Raw genomic sequence first — 15,014 nt, 5'->3', positions numbered from 1 at the left:
TGTAACTTGTACTAGGCTATCCCCACCACCATTATGTGTTATCTAAATTTAGCATTGCTTATCATCATCATAGTTTCTTGTTTGGAAGTCTTCTTGTGTTCTGCACTTCTACTACTCGTTCCTAATTCTCCCTCAGGTGACGGACTGTCTCATTTTCTTTTTTTGCAAATGGTACTGCCAATGTCTACTACAACTACCACCACCAACATGACATCTCAGGTAACCAAATCATCATTACCATGCAGCCATCGCTTTGCCTAAGTATAAATAAACATTAATCACATGTAAAAGAAGAGTTTTGGGGGAGGCATAATTCAAAATATGGAAATTAATTTATTAATTTACCCTTCTGAGTCCAGTTGCAGACTACATAAACTAGGAGGAGAGACTGACAGTACTAGTAGGACAAGTCACTCACAAGTAAGGGTACCACATCTATCTGTTGGTATGTTAAACTATCGGTAGATTATTTCAATCAAAAACTGGCTGCGGCACTACAGCAGCAAAGGAAACATTGTGAAGTAAAAGAGTAACCTACCCACAAAAAAATTACATTGTATGTAAACTTTAAGTATAAATAATTGATTCCCCCAACAAAATAAACTAATGGAAAAATACCACTACACCTGACCCACCCCTCTCCTTAACCCAAACATAAAGAGTTCAATGTCCATTCCATTGTCCATAAATAATAAATATATACCCCAGCATTTCCCCAACGCCCAATTTCCACCGACCAGAAAAAAGATTAAAATAGGGGTAAGGCAATGGAGTTCTAGAGGCGGGCTAGCTGGTTACTCTCCAGGACCTTTACCCACTCCTCGAGGCGTGCCATCCGGAGGAGCATGCAGCACTTGAATGCTTTACAATTGCATCCACAGGGGGGGCAGCATTGTTCAATGAAGCACAGCGGGCAGGTGCCAGACCACGGTGCCATAACACTGGGGAGGGCTGGCTGGGGCCTGGGGCATTGGATGAGGCAGCAGCTGCTGCCACCTCCTCCTCCTCAGCCAGAGCCATCAGCCACCGATATTCTGCACAGATGGCCTCCAGCTTCCGGTGCCTGACCATGGCTGCTAACTCCTTCTTGTTTAGTTGTGCTTTTAGTTGGGAAGGAGTAGCTATATCAAAAAGGAAAAAAGACAATTGTAACCAATGCTCTTAGCAAAACAGTAACCAAAATAATTAATTCTACACATAGTGGCAGAGTAGCACTAGCAAGCACAGTACATAACATTTATAGTATACTCCCACTTCCTTGGCCTCTAACATTTTTGGGAGTTTCTGGCATTACTACTACTTGGCACTATGGAGTAGACAAGTCTTTTTCTCCTCTCTCTCTTGTTTAGCTAAATTAACCTTGTTGAAGGCATGCCAGCTCAGTCAGCTTGAGCCCTAGACAAACATACTTGTGTCTTAGACTCACATTATTTGTATTTACTACTGTCTGCAGGTGGGGTAGCTGTAGTCTACACCTACACAATTATTTTATTTTCTATTAATCTGTTACATCAATGGCAACTGCTCAATTTCACTTTCACCCTACTACTACAACAAGGCAGATGATATATGATCCAAATGATCACTGAATATATATGGGATAACGTGAGGTACTATTGATTGATTTTGTAGCCATGCAGCCGATAGGCCGCCTATGACAGGCTGACACAGTCGGAAAATAAATGGCATAGGTAGGGAGTGGGCCTCAGAGCTGGAGGGAGGTGCTTGATAATGGGTGGGTATGGGTACAGATACACACAATGTATATGCTGTGTTTGCAAAATACTATGATTCAAGGGAGTATTCTGAAATACACCTGGAATCAAAAACCTAGACAAAAAATAGTCCTTGTTTTTCATCCCAGCGAATTTTCAATTGATCATTGCATTGCTCTTCTAGCATTATATTTTTTTAATTCTAGTCTTATTCTATTCTCCTTGGCTTTGCTACTATGGCACTGTCAGGCATGCAGGTAAGGGGTGGCTTATGAAGGAATCAGCAGTACCACTTTTACGTAGTTCAGTAGTTGCTTTTATTGGTAGCCACCAAACATGCCATTCAAAATGAAAGATAGTCCTCGTTTCTAGAGGAACAAAAGGGAATACAACACAACTAGTCTCTCCTTGAGGGGAAGCTTTTCCAAGAGACTGTCTTTAAACTGGAGGGTGAGGTCCTCGTTGCCAGCGTGGAGATTCCAGGGAACGGTGCCAACGCACAGCAGGAGTTATTCCCGGCATGTAAAGAAAAAGAAAAAAACAAAGTCCAGAGATTACTGGAGGTTCTGGGGAACTTAACATAAGAGAGGGGAGCGGGGAATGAGGGAATCACCAGGGACTATCACCAGATGTGACTTTCTATAACATGCAACTGTTGGAGCTTTTCGTGAAAAGGCTGCGTGTGCTCGGGAGGTGAAAGAACATGCACGGCTCGAAAGTCAGCCCTGTGACCTCCCTCAGACCTCCCCTAGCCTGTATCCGCCCGTGAAGCAAATAGCCCCTTTAGCCGGCCCCATACCTTGTCTAGCCACACTTCTCCAGAAGTGCGGCGGGGCGGCTCGTGGTAACGTTGGCCTCCTGGCGTTTCGCTTCCGCTGGGCTGCCCGTCTTCTGCTTTCCCTTTGCGGCGATGAATCTTCTCCAAATTGCTCGGCATCTCCTCACTCGATCCCCGCCCGGCTTTCGCGGCATCCTCTTCCTGGAGGCAGGCTTTTAACTACGCCTCGCTTCCTGATTGGAAAAAAGCCGGTGACGTCACAGCCGATGAGTCCTCCTCCGGTAAAGCCCAGGCCACGTTAATGGGTCCGCAGGAATCCTGTCCACTGGGTGGAAACGATGAAGTGTTAAAGTCCGGTTCCTGTCCTGCAGCCCCGTGACAGGCACATTTTATTTTTATTTTACATTGTCTTCAAAGACTCTTCATCCAGTGACAGTCTCCACCTATGCTATAATGATTGAATACCATCCAGGAATCCATGCATTCAAATTAAACATGTCTATCATTGTTCTTATTCTCTAAACAAACCTTAGTTTCACAACTACATACATTTGTAATTTTTTTAAACCACCTCCCATGCATCCTTCCTTGCTTGCTTTTGAGTTTGAGCCATGAATCCCCCCCCGGAGGATTCTTCCTATCACCCATACAAGTTCCCCCACCCAGGCAGGCATCCTTTCTTTTACCTTCCACCCATCCTTCAACCACCCATGCATCCGATTGCTATCAGCCACCAATGCATTCCACGCATCCTTTCCTGCCAGTCATATATTACATGTTGCCCATCCTTCCACCTTCCATCCTTCTTTCCCTGTTCGTTCAACTCATCCATCAAGGTCGTCTGACTCTTAGTCTTCTTCATGAAACTTTCCCACCTGAAGTTGAAGTCAGATAGAAGAGGCCATTAGTTACTCAACTACCGCCACTAATGCTATTGCTAATGCTAAGTAAAGGGTGTCTTCTTCAACCATTGCTCACAACAACTTAGTCTCTCTCAACAGTACAGTCTACACCCTTGCAGCTAGTGTGTAAATATTGTCAATAAGTAAGGAATATAAGTATAACTTACCACTGCCCGCCCCTGTTGCTGACTCACCCACCTCTACGACAGCTGCCGCATCTGCTGCTCCCTCCTGGCTGGCATCACCTACTCCACCTCTGGCACCAGCACTGGTGATCAGTACGCCTAGAATAAACATTACACATTTTTTAGATGCCATATACGTCTCCCCTATTTATTCTTTTTCACTAGCAAGATTGAAAATAGTTAATACATACGCACACCACATACATCACTAGTACAAATCGGGTACTAGAGTAGAGTAGACAGTAGTATGTCCTATCCTATCAAAAAAAAGTAAAATATCTGGTTGGGCATTTTGTTGGGACAATTGTCAAACAAATAGATCAAAGAAGATTTGTTAAAAAATAGAATTAGGAAACTGAACTAATAGTTCGTAAAAAATAAGGTGCAGTAAAAGTTAGGGAAATATAATTATTAATATGAATAACAGGAGTACTTACTGGGCCGAGCAGCAGAGCCCTCTGTAGAGGAGCAATCCTGGCCTTGGGAGGCATCTCCAGCACCCGTCTCAGACCCCATTGCAACTGGATGCTGATCATGTAAGATATAATAAAGAGACAGAAATTGATTGGTGTGAAGCAAATAAAATATTTTCTTTAATGCTCTAAAAACATTTTTGGACAGAAAACAACAATTGCAATAAAATCGACCTATCTAATCTGACTAGTAGTATCAAGGAATGACTAGTTATTAATTAATAATCTAGTGTTCCATTCCGATTCCAGAATCCTAAATCTAAGTACCACCTAGCCCGCCTATTCCAAAGACATTGGAAATGAATTGCCAAGAAATATATTTCCTTCTTCTAAGTTTCAATCTCATTCGAAATCAATATTGAATCAACCCCCTTTGACGGGCATTTGTTCACTAAGACTGCATTTCCATTTAGTTTAGTACTCAAAATACATAGATGGACGCATGCATATTGCATACACCAAATTGTTGGTTGCTTGCTGCTGATGTGCTGATGAGTTGCTATATTACTCACTCACTAACAAACTACAAAAGGTTCTACTAAGGACTGGAGTCAGCAGCATGTGACGTGACGGAGGACGCATCACGGGTACTGCTAAAAAATTACCAACTAATACTAAGTAACTAAACTACCTACCAATCTACCAGTATCTTAGTGACAGAACAAAGGAAAAGAGTCTATCTAGCTTTACCTAACTTAAGTTCTCTAAACTCTAATACATAATCAGCCCGAGGGAATGCAAAGTTGCAAACAAGTAAGATTAGTAGCGCCGAGCACCTGTCTAGTGTCTAGAAGATTTACAGTCACCTAATATAAGATTTTTAAATGTAACTTACCTGCATGTAAGCAGCAGCATTCTTGCTATTTGGGGAAAAAATTATATTCACAATAACACAGAACAGAAAACACAATAGGACTATAAATTAGCTACTCACCCAGCCCCAGACCTCAACACCTACCAGGTCCAGTAGGTCCTGCGCCCGGTCCAGGATGTCCGACCAACGGTCAGTCAGCTGCTCGGTGCACCCTCGCCCACCAGCAGTGACGCTCCTGAGTATCATAGCCAGAGCCAGGCCTGCTGCCTGCTGCCAAGGTTAAGAGGGGGTGGTGCTGTACAAAAAAACCAGGGGCGGCCACCTACACCTCGGAGAACAGGACCCCGGGTTGCACCCCTTTCGGGCATTGTCTTTCGCAAGGAAGGCAGCTGCTGGTTGCACTAGCATTGGCCCTCCCCTTCTTACTAGCCTTAGCAATGGTTCTGGTTGGGCGGGGTGGAAAAGAAAACATAGGAGTACAAAATAAAGTCAGGAGAAGAAGTAGGAAAGTTTAAAAAAAAGCAAGTAATATTAAAACTGTAGAAAAAACGCAGTAAAAGTAGAAATATAATAAAAAATATACACTTAGGGAGAGAGAGGGATAGTTAATAAATAAAAAAAATCTGAAAAACAGTGTAAAAAGCAAAGGACTGAAAATATTATAGACGGATAAAAAACAAGCCCCAGAACCTTGCAAAGAGTAGAACATTTGAAGGCTGCACCTATTGGCGACCGTGTGGTGAAGTTCGGATGATATTTTCTCCTGAACATAGAATCCGCATTGCCGAACGTCAGAAACATCTCGCGAGCATGCACAGGCATACACCAGCATGTGGAACATCTAAAACCGCATGCTTGCGGAAGTCCGCATAGCGTTGCATAGTTTTTTTACCGCTTCGCGTAGGTTCAGGAGCACGGATACGCAAACTCCGCCCGGGGTTACTTTTTAGTTGTATTCACTGAAATGATGGCTGCAGTTGGAGTAGGTCACTCAAGAAGAGTTGGCTGCTTAACATCATTTAACAATAGACTCTTTGGACAACTTTTGCTGTGAAGGGCTGAAAGCTGAGCTAGAAGGGTGTAAGGTGGCCATGGAGAGATGGCCGCAAGGCTTTGCCACAGGTGAGGCCCTGCAGCCAACCCCCTCCTTCGAATGGTATTGGCCTTACATTTCTTCATGGGCCCTTGTTCTGGGCATAGCGCAAGCCCCTCTCCACACTCCTATTATATGTTAAATGCAGAATCTGATGTGACACAACACCTTGCAGATAACCTCCGCAGTGCATGTCAAAAGTCTGGGCATGGTGGGGAATGGCCACTTGTGCACTGATGGATACATCCCTTGGCTAAAGACCTGTGTCAAATGTGTCCTATATGTGTCTGAAGATCATATGCAGTGGATAGTTAATGCTCGAAGATGCTTGGTTGCCAGTTCTTGCTGGAGGCTAATCACTGAGTTCACGTCATGATACAGATTGGATGAAGGGTCTGGTCAAAGGCGATGACTAAGATGTCATGATTGTTGTTATTAATGCTGTTATTTAACATTTCATGAGTGATGTAATATGTTAAGTAATCAGCAGTGCAAGATGGGGTCCCAAGTTATAGGTAGTTTACTATACTGTGACTGCCATATTTCAGGGTTTATTTGGGGGTTTTTAACGTTAGCTTGTGTCCCATTCCAACACCTAACTATAATGTCACTTTAACTATGGTTTATTCAGCTAATTTCTTGCTTTTGTAACATAAGTAAAGGTCTAAGCACCTAAGTAGAACGCTGCGTTAACCTTTGCTTTTTCCAGGTAATATATTTATTTGTAAAAACAAAATAGTCATATTTTAAAATTAGGGAGCTGATAAGTTACTGACAAGATGGGTAGGCTGAGTAGACTAATGTGGCAAGGGTAGGTTGTATATATGCAGATTTCTATCTACTATTTTTGGCACATTTCAAAATATATTATGCCTCAAATCACCAAACACTCAGGCCTTGTCTCACCTTGCTTCTCAGGAAAGGCTTTATATTCAACAAAATGGTGTTCAAATTTGTTTTAAATACAAAATGTTAGATGTATATTAGAACTCAGTGGTGACACTACACTTCATCACTAGTGAGTTAACTGACAGACCGTTCCTGGTGTAGGTAGTACATTTCACTCTACATGTCAGATTGTATTACTGAAACGGATGAGGAAGATATTTCAGAACTCATAGAAAATGTGCCCACATTTTAGCTTTTTAGAACACTAACCACAAATTCTATGACGACCCCCTACTTTTTTTTATGTACTACAGTATCTTCCCTTAAGGTGTGCCGTATTTTGCCAGAAATACAAAATGTTAGCGCTCTGGTTGTTCATTAGAACTCTAGTAAAGCTGCAGTTGATCAATATAGAGTTACAAACTTCTCCGAGTGTTGGAAGTACATTCATCTCTCTGATGGGGTTGAGTTTGAACTCAGGCTGAATGCCGTGCTACCGTACACTCGGCTGGACTAAATAGGAGGCTCACCGTAACTGGGAACCTAACTAACAGCTCGGGCCATATCAGATGAATTCAACTATAACCCCGGTGATTGTTATACTGGACTCTTCTTATCTGATCGGGGCGAACCACTATCCATGCACAATTATAAACAAATAAACAAAGACTAAATTACTATATTTCTGTGGTGATCCTTAGAAGACCCACGTTTACTTATGGGATATCCATTTTTATGACGACAGCTCTTTGAAGGAACTTTCAGTCGTACTCATACTACGTTTGAATCAGAACAATAACTTGGGACAGCCTGTAGAGAACCCATATTAAACCTCGGACTCTTTGTCCATACTAAGGAGTTATTTTACCTCGAATAAGGGACTACGAATTACTCTGTCTTGATAAAAGTGCTGCACATCAAGCTACAACACCGAAACGTGTCGACGCTTACAAATTTGGGTTAAATCCGAGGAACCATTAGAGTGTCATCTGCTGATATGAGTTAGACACTTTATATAGATTTTTATCGAATTAACTATTCATGATGATTTTCTAATGATTCACTCTTGTTGTCTCTTATGTTTCTATTATATAATGACATATTATGAATGTATAGGAATGTCTTTTTTAGGATTGTGTTTTTAATCATTTTTTGTCAAATATGATTATGTCAATCAAGATTTTGTACTAGTGCATTAATAAATCAAATTGCATTTTTATATATTTTAGTTTTGGAATAATTTTTAACTATTAGGATATGTTTACTCTTGGGTCATTCTGATCTTTGACACCTGTGTGAATGAAGTGTGTATTTTACTTAAGTTGATATTAGTATTATATCTCCAAGGGTCTCCTTCTTTTATTGAAGAATGTTTTCCTGACATCGGTAAGACATATAATTAAGAACTCCCAGAAAATATGTCCTCATTTTAGCTTTCTAGAGAACTATTTATAAATTCTTATATTTCTATGACAAAAGGGCCCCTGGCCCATTTCATTTGTTTCTAAAGGAAATGCTTTAAGTTTTACAGCTTTGATTCCATCAAGGCCAAGTTCGGGTGTACCACACTGTAGCAATAAATCCCCTCCTGTACCTCCGATGCCCACGAGGCTCCTCAACTAAACTCCTCCACACAAGACCACCAAAATAGAGATAAGACTCCCTCCCAGCAAGCTAGGAACTGGGCTTGCTCAAATAGAAAGTGAAACTACCCTTCCCTGTTCTCAAAGGAACAACAACAAACAGAGGACTACTGTCTCTATCTGCCCTATTTGGCTGCCATTTTAGACTGGTCTCTCTTTGGCGGCCATCATGGACTAGTCATTCTCACTATCTGACCATACCCTAAGAACTGGACTTTTCTAGACTAATCTCAACTACCGCGCACTTTACATAGCTCTGTATCTACACCTTCTTGTGATAAGAGTGTCAGCCTTTTATTGCAGTATTATACTTCTACTTGTACTTTGTATATTTTTTGTAAACTGCACCCATTTCACTTTTTTGCACCGATCGCTACCTCCTATATTTCTGGCTGCTCACTAGTGGCACTTTTGACTCATTAACTTTTTGTTGGCATCTGTATTTTGTTACAGTATATCATCAGTATTATACTTCTACTTGTTTACTGTACATTTGTGTAAGCTGCACCCATTTCACTTTTTATTCCTGTAATGCACCTATTGCTACCTCATATATTTTTGTACATTTTTGTAAACTGCACCCATTTCACTTTTTATTCCTGTAAATGCACCGATTGCTACCTCATATATTTTGAACACTCACTAGTGTCACTTTTGTCCCATGTAACTTATTGTTTGCATTTGTCTTTGCCCTTGTATGTCTCTACTGTTCACCCTCCCACACCCACCTATACCGCCATCCCAACATGGATCCCATCGGTAAGCATACATATAAAATCAACTACCCACCCGCACTCACCAAAAAAGCCACTAAACGCTTTAAACACAACTTCCTGAGGTCCCACCCTGAAACCCCCTTTGCCGACACCTACTTCTCACCGGTCAATGGATCCTTGAACACCGATATCATCTTCAATACCACACGCAGAGCTCAATGGAGAAAAGCGTTCCTCACCTTACTCACCGTCTCCACCACCAGGAAATCCGCTCATGGCCTAACACTCTCCATCACACCATCCCAACTCTTCCCAGGCAGAACCACCATTACTATCTACAATAACGGGATTGTCCTAATTCAATCCACAGACAAGAACCTGGAACTACTCGACAACCTGTTCCCCACATTCAAAGAGCACCTCTCCAATCCTCGGACCTCCAGTACTATCACCCCTGACTTCACAGCCCCCACCCACAACCCTTCTAACCTAGGTCAGCACCAGAACGACACACACCTCACCTCTACCCCAGCACCCTAGTCAATCACCCACCTGCTGTAACCACCCCACACTCAATCACAGACACAGATCTCTCCCCCTCATACACCAGCCGCCCCCCACCCCCATTCCAACCCGCGGACCTCCACACATACCACTCCCATTCCTTTCACCCCTGACACCACAGCCTACCTAGTTCAGCACCAGAGCGACACGCACAACAACAAATCCCACCCTTTATCCCCCCCGTTCTCAGTCCCCACTACCACCCTCTAACTAATCACGCAGAGCACACCACATCTACTAATCTAACTCCCCCTCCCCACAACAGGACCATCTCCAATCCCATTTCCCCCCTCCACTCTCAGCCCCCACTACCTTACCTGCTCCCCCATCACCACTAACATACACTCAACCTCCACCCTGCTCTCTCCGCTTACCACCAATGCCCTCACCTACTCCACCAACCTCCTCCCTACTTCATCCACACCCATCCCTCCCAAACCCTCTCTCCTCCCTAACACCAACCTGTCGACAGACGCCACGGAGCCCTGCACGAACACCAACCCACCCACACGCCAATTCCCAGGTCAGTCACTCACCCCTGATTTCCATCCCCAACACCAACACCTATCCCACGCTGGACAAGATTATGGTCACCCTCCTCCAGCTCAAAGAAGACATTCACACCATCAAAGAACTACTCTTCACACACCCCAGACACCCCTCACTCACCACCACCACCAACATGTCCCCCACCCTTCCGGATGACTCTCCCACTCTACACCCCCCACACTGGACCACGATCCCTGTCCACAATCGCAACAACCGCCCTCGTCGCCCATGCAACCCTCTTTCGGACCTCGACACACTCACCCTCCTCCGCTCCTACGACCCAGCTCCCCTAAACCACACAACCACCACACACCTCTCCATTCCCACGATATACTCAAATCCCCGTAGACCCCCCACACTAAACAGAATCTCCATACCTAATAACCTTAGAAAAGTCCCCCTCTCTCTAGAACCCTCTACCTCCCTCGACACACCCCGTCTCAAATGCACTCTCCTCAACTGCAGATCGGCCTCTAGACACTCCTCCGCCATCGCTGACCTCATCTTAACATTGGGCCTTGACCTAATCATCATGACTGAAACCTGGCTAACTGAATCCTCTACACCTATAATGGACATTCTGGTTCCCCCCAATTACCACATTATTAGACTTGACAGGTCTGGCAAAATTGGTGGTGGAATCGCATGCATATACAGGAACAACCTTTCTGTTCTGAAAGTCACCGCCCCTTCCCTACCCTCCCCAACTTCCTGTGAATACATCTGCCTCAATATTACTAGTGCGGGCAAACCGATATGCTCTCTTCACGGCATTTACCACCCACCTGGGGACAACCTCACCTTCGCCCAACAAATCATGGATATGATCTCAACCAATTCCGGACGACAGCTCACCCAAATATACCTTGGTGACTTCAACCTCAACTGGAACGATCACAATGACGCGGTGGTAAATAGTTTTAAAAAATGTCCTCAACGCCCTTGACCTCACCCAAATATGCAACAGCCCGACCCACGAGAAAGGCTCTATCCTCGACCTTATCTCCAAAGAGGACTCTATCCAACTCGAGTCTATCCAACCCTGTGACTGGTCAGATCACCATATTGTCACATTCTTCATCAATGAAATAGTCAAATTCAAATCGGTTCAATCCTCCAAGCCTAAAGTCTGGAAAAGAGATCTGAAAAAACTCAACCCAAACTCCTTACCCCCTAACAGCTGCAACCTCCTACTTCCTCCTACAGGCGCTACGGACGTCCAATCCCTGACTGACCACTATCTCAACGCCATGACCTCAATAATTAATGAGGCTGCACCCATGCAGGTAAAAAGTCGCCGCTAAAATCTCCAATCCTTGGTACGACGGGAGTCTCAATGAGGATAGACGAGCCATGCGAATGGCAGAGCGCAACTGGAGATCAGCTCCCTCTGCACTGCACCTAAAAACCCTGAAGAAAAAGAGAAACGCCTATTTCAGGAAAATAAAATGTTCAAAATCAGACTTCTTCAGCCTCCAGCTCAACCAAGCAAAAAACAGTCCGATAAAACTGTTTGAGCTAATCAGAACACAATCCAAGGAACAACCCCAACCACTCAGCACTATGCGCGAAGCACCCTCCTGTGAAGACTTTGCCGCTTTCTTTATCCAAAAAACTGACAACATAAAGAGCGATCTCCTCATTGACGCAAGCCTTTACTCCAAACCACACTGCATAGCACTCACTGAACCAAAAAACAATGTTACATGGTCATCCTTTGGCACCTACTCGGAAGAAGAAATTGGCAATCTGCTCAGCACCTTGAAACCATCCAATCACCTCACGGACCCCCTCCCTGCTAACGCTGTCAAAGGTTTCACCCCTTTGCTCCTTCCACTCTGGACTAAAATTATCAACAGCTCACTTCAACAAGGAACCATCCCTGACTCCCTTAAAGTTGGACAAGTCACGCCTTTACTAAAGAAACCTACAGCCGACCCCTCTGATCTAAACAATTACCGTCCCATTACCAATATTCCCACTCTCGCCACACTCTTAGAAAAATGCGCACAACTACAATTGACTAAACACATTGATCAGTTTGATCTCCTCAACCCTCATCAATCAGGCTTCCGAGCAGGACACAGTACAGAAACTGCTATGACTCACATAATTGACGACGCCCTTCAAATCCTAGATCAAAACGATACCTGCCTCCTCATCCTTCTTGATCTCTCCTCAGCATTCGACACCGTTAAACATGAGAATTTACTCGAACTATTAAACACAAGAATGGGTCTATCTGGGACTGTACTCAAGTGGTTCACTTCCTTTCTACACAACAGGTCGCAGAAATTCAAGAGCAACAACTTGATGTCCTCGCCAATACCTGTATCGTTAGGCGTCCCCCAAGGATCCTCCCTATCCCCAACTTTGTTCAACCTAGTTATGGAACCTCTCACCACCTTGCTACAAGCATCCAATGTACACTTTCACATGTACGCCGAAGACACCCAACTAAATCTCAAATTACAATCCCCAAAAGACATTTTGCTCCTGAACTCAACGATCAGAAGCACCCAATCCTGGCTTGCCGATAATCATCTCAAACTCAATGCTCTGAAAACAGAGTTCCTTTTGATCTCACCTCCCGTGAAGATCTCTACCACTCAAATTTGGCTTAAGCACCTAACTGCACTCAATGTCCAACCCACCATCGTGGACTCAGCAAAATCTTTAGGCATAACAGTCGACACCAATCTCAACATGCAGCAACATATCAGCAAGGCAACTAAGGGAGCGAACTACCAAATCAATACCCTGAGGAAACTTAAACCCTTCCACCCAGCCAAAGACTTCCAAAATGCAGTAAAAGCACTAGTCATCCCTCGAATAGAATACGGCAGCATCGCCCTCTGCGGTCTCCCCCTAACTGCTACTGCACCCCTAAGAGCCTCTCTAAACGCTGCAGCGAGACTCCTCACTGGGTCGAAAAAACACTCTCATATTTCCCCTGACTTGAAATTCCTGAACTGGCTGCCATTTGAAGCCAGAATACATCTGAAAATCGCCTGCATGACACACAAGGCTATACACCTGAGCTCAGCCAGATACCTCAACCAGAAGCTGACAATCTCTGGCGGCTCTAGAAACACTAGAGGCACAAACAATCTTCTGCTGAAACCTCGAAGATTCCGGAAGGAAAAAACGTATAAACGCTCCTTCTCAGGAATGGCACCCAGGATCTGGAACTCGCTCCCTCCTGAAACCAGGCTCATCTCCTCCACTACACTTTTTAAGAAAGAAGTAAAAGCTATCCTCATGGCTAAATATACTTGAACTATTACTGTGGATTTTTTAAAGACTCTGCATCGATCTGTATTATCTGTTCGATCCCTTTGATTATTTGTATTACTGTATTATTGACTTACCGGACTGTCTATGCTCCCACTTATTTTACTATTATCATTTTTTGATGCACCAGTTATTCTATGCTCCCTCATCTACCTACCCCACCCCACTTATTACCTACAACTACGCTTTGCCTAATGGCCTGTTCACTCTCCTGTTTGTATCCCTGCTCTGTAAAGCGCTCTGATATCTGCAAAGATCTTGTTCGCGCTATATAAAACTTTCAAAAAATAAATAAATAAATAAATAAATGCAGAATGTTAGCAATCTAGTTGTTCATCAGAACACTGCAGGAAGCTGCAATAAAACACTGGTGAATCAATTGATAGACCTCTACTACAGTTGGAAATACTTGCTCTATTCAAAATATCAGACTTTATTCTCACATGTCTCGAAAAGATAGTGCAAACTTATAGAAAATGTGCTCTCATTTTAGCGCCTGAAGCTCCTTCCTTAACCTGTATGAGAAAATAATGAAGAAAATATTTTTCACAAGGTAAATCACTTGAGAACTCACCAAAATTTCTAAAATGAGTATAACACCACCATCAAATGCGATATATTGTGATCAAGCTCTGCTATTTCTTTTCCTATGTATTTCTTTTTGTGATACTAAAAAACAGGCTTTATCTACAATGCGTTTTAGTAGGGACCCTGACACCAAGTCCTGTAATGTATGCCACAACATGCTATCCAAATTGTGCCCATCCAATGGGGGTGTGGGGGTTATGCTGGGACCACCACCCCAACATGCCCCTGTGGTCAAGTGTGCTCACCCTGTCCTTTGCATGTTTTTAAGTTTTTTTTCTTGGTTCACGTCCCTGAGTCCTGTAACGCTAGCACAACATATCTTTCATGCAGGTAGCCAATCAGAATTCACCAATTACATATAAATTGGCCCCTCAGAGCATATCTGGAAACCAGCAGTCCAAATATACCTAACCTTTTAACCTCTGCCATGCCGAAAACAAGTTCCTCTTTAAACTGTAATTACTCTAAAACGGCAGGACAGATTTACACCACAAAACAAAAAGCACACTTTCTGAGTAAAATTCTAATTTTTGCTAAATTTGGCATAATTCCATTCAGCCACTTTTTCTGTATAAAAGAGCAAACTTTCCTATGGGAAATTCACATTTTTTGAACAATTCTTATTTTTTATATCCCTCATCACCCCCTCCCCGTTTCCCTCATGTTTACATATCAGTGCTAAACTTTACATAAAGTAGCAAAGGTGGATGACACTTTTTGGGGGAAATTTCGTACACATTGAATAAATGCTACCAAAGATAGTAGCAAAACAAATAAAAACACTCCTCCCCTGGAAACTCTGGCTTAACTAT

The sequence above is a fragment of the Lissotriton helveticus genome, chromosome 2_1, assembly GCF_964261635.1.
Source record: "Lissotriton helveticus chromosome 2_1, aLisHel1.1, whole genome shotgun sequence".
NCBI lineage: Eukaryota > Metazoa > Chordata > Amphibia > Caudata > Salamandridae > Lissotriton > Lissotriton helveticus.
Note: the sequence above shows the minus strand (reverse complement) of the source record.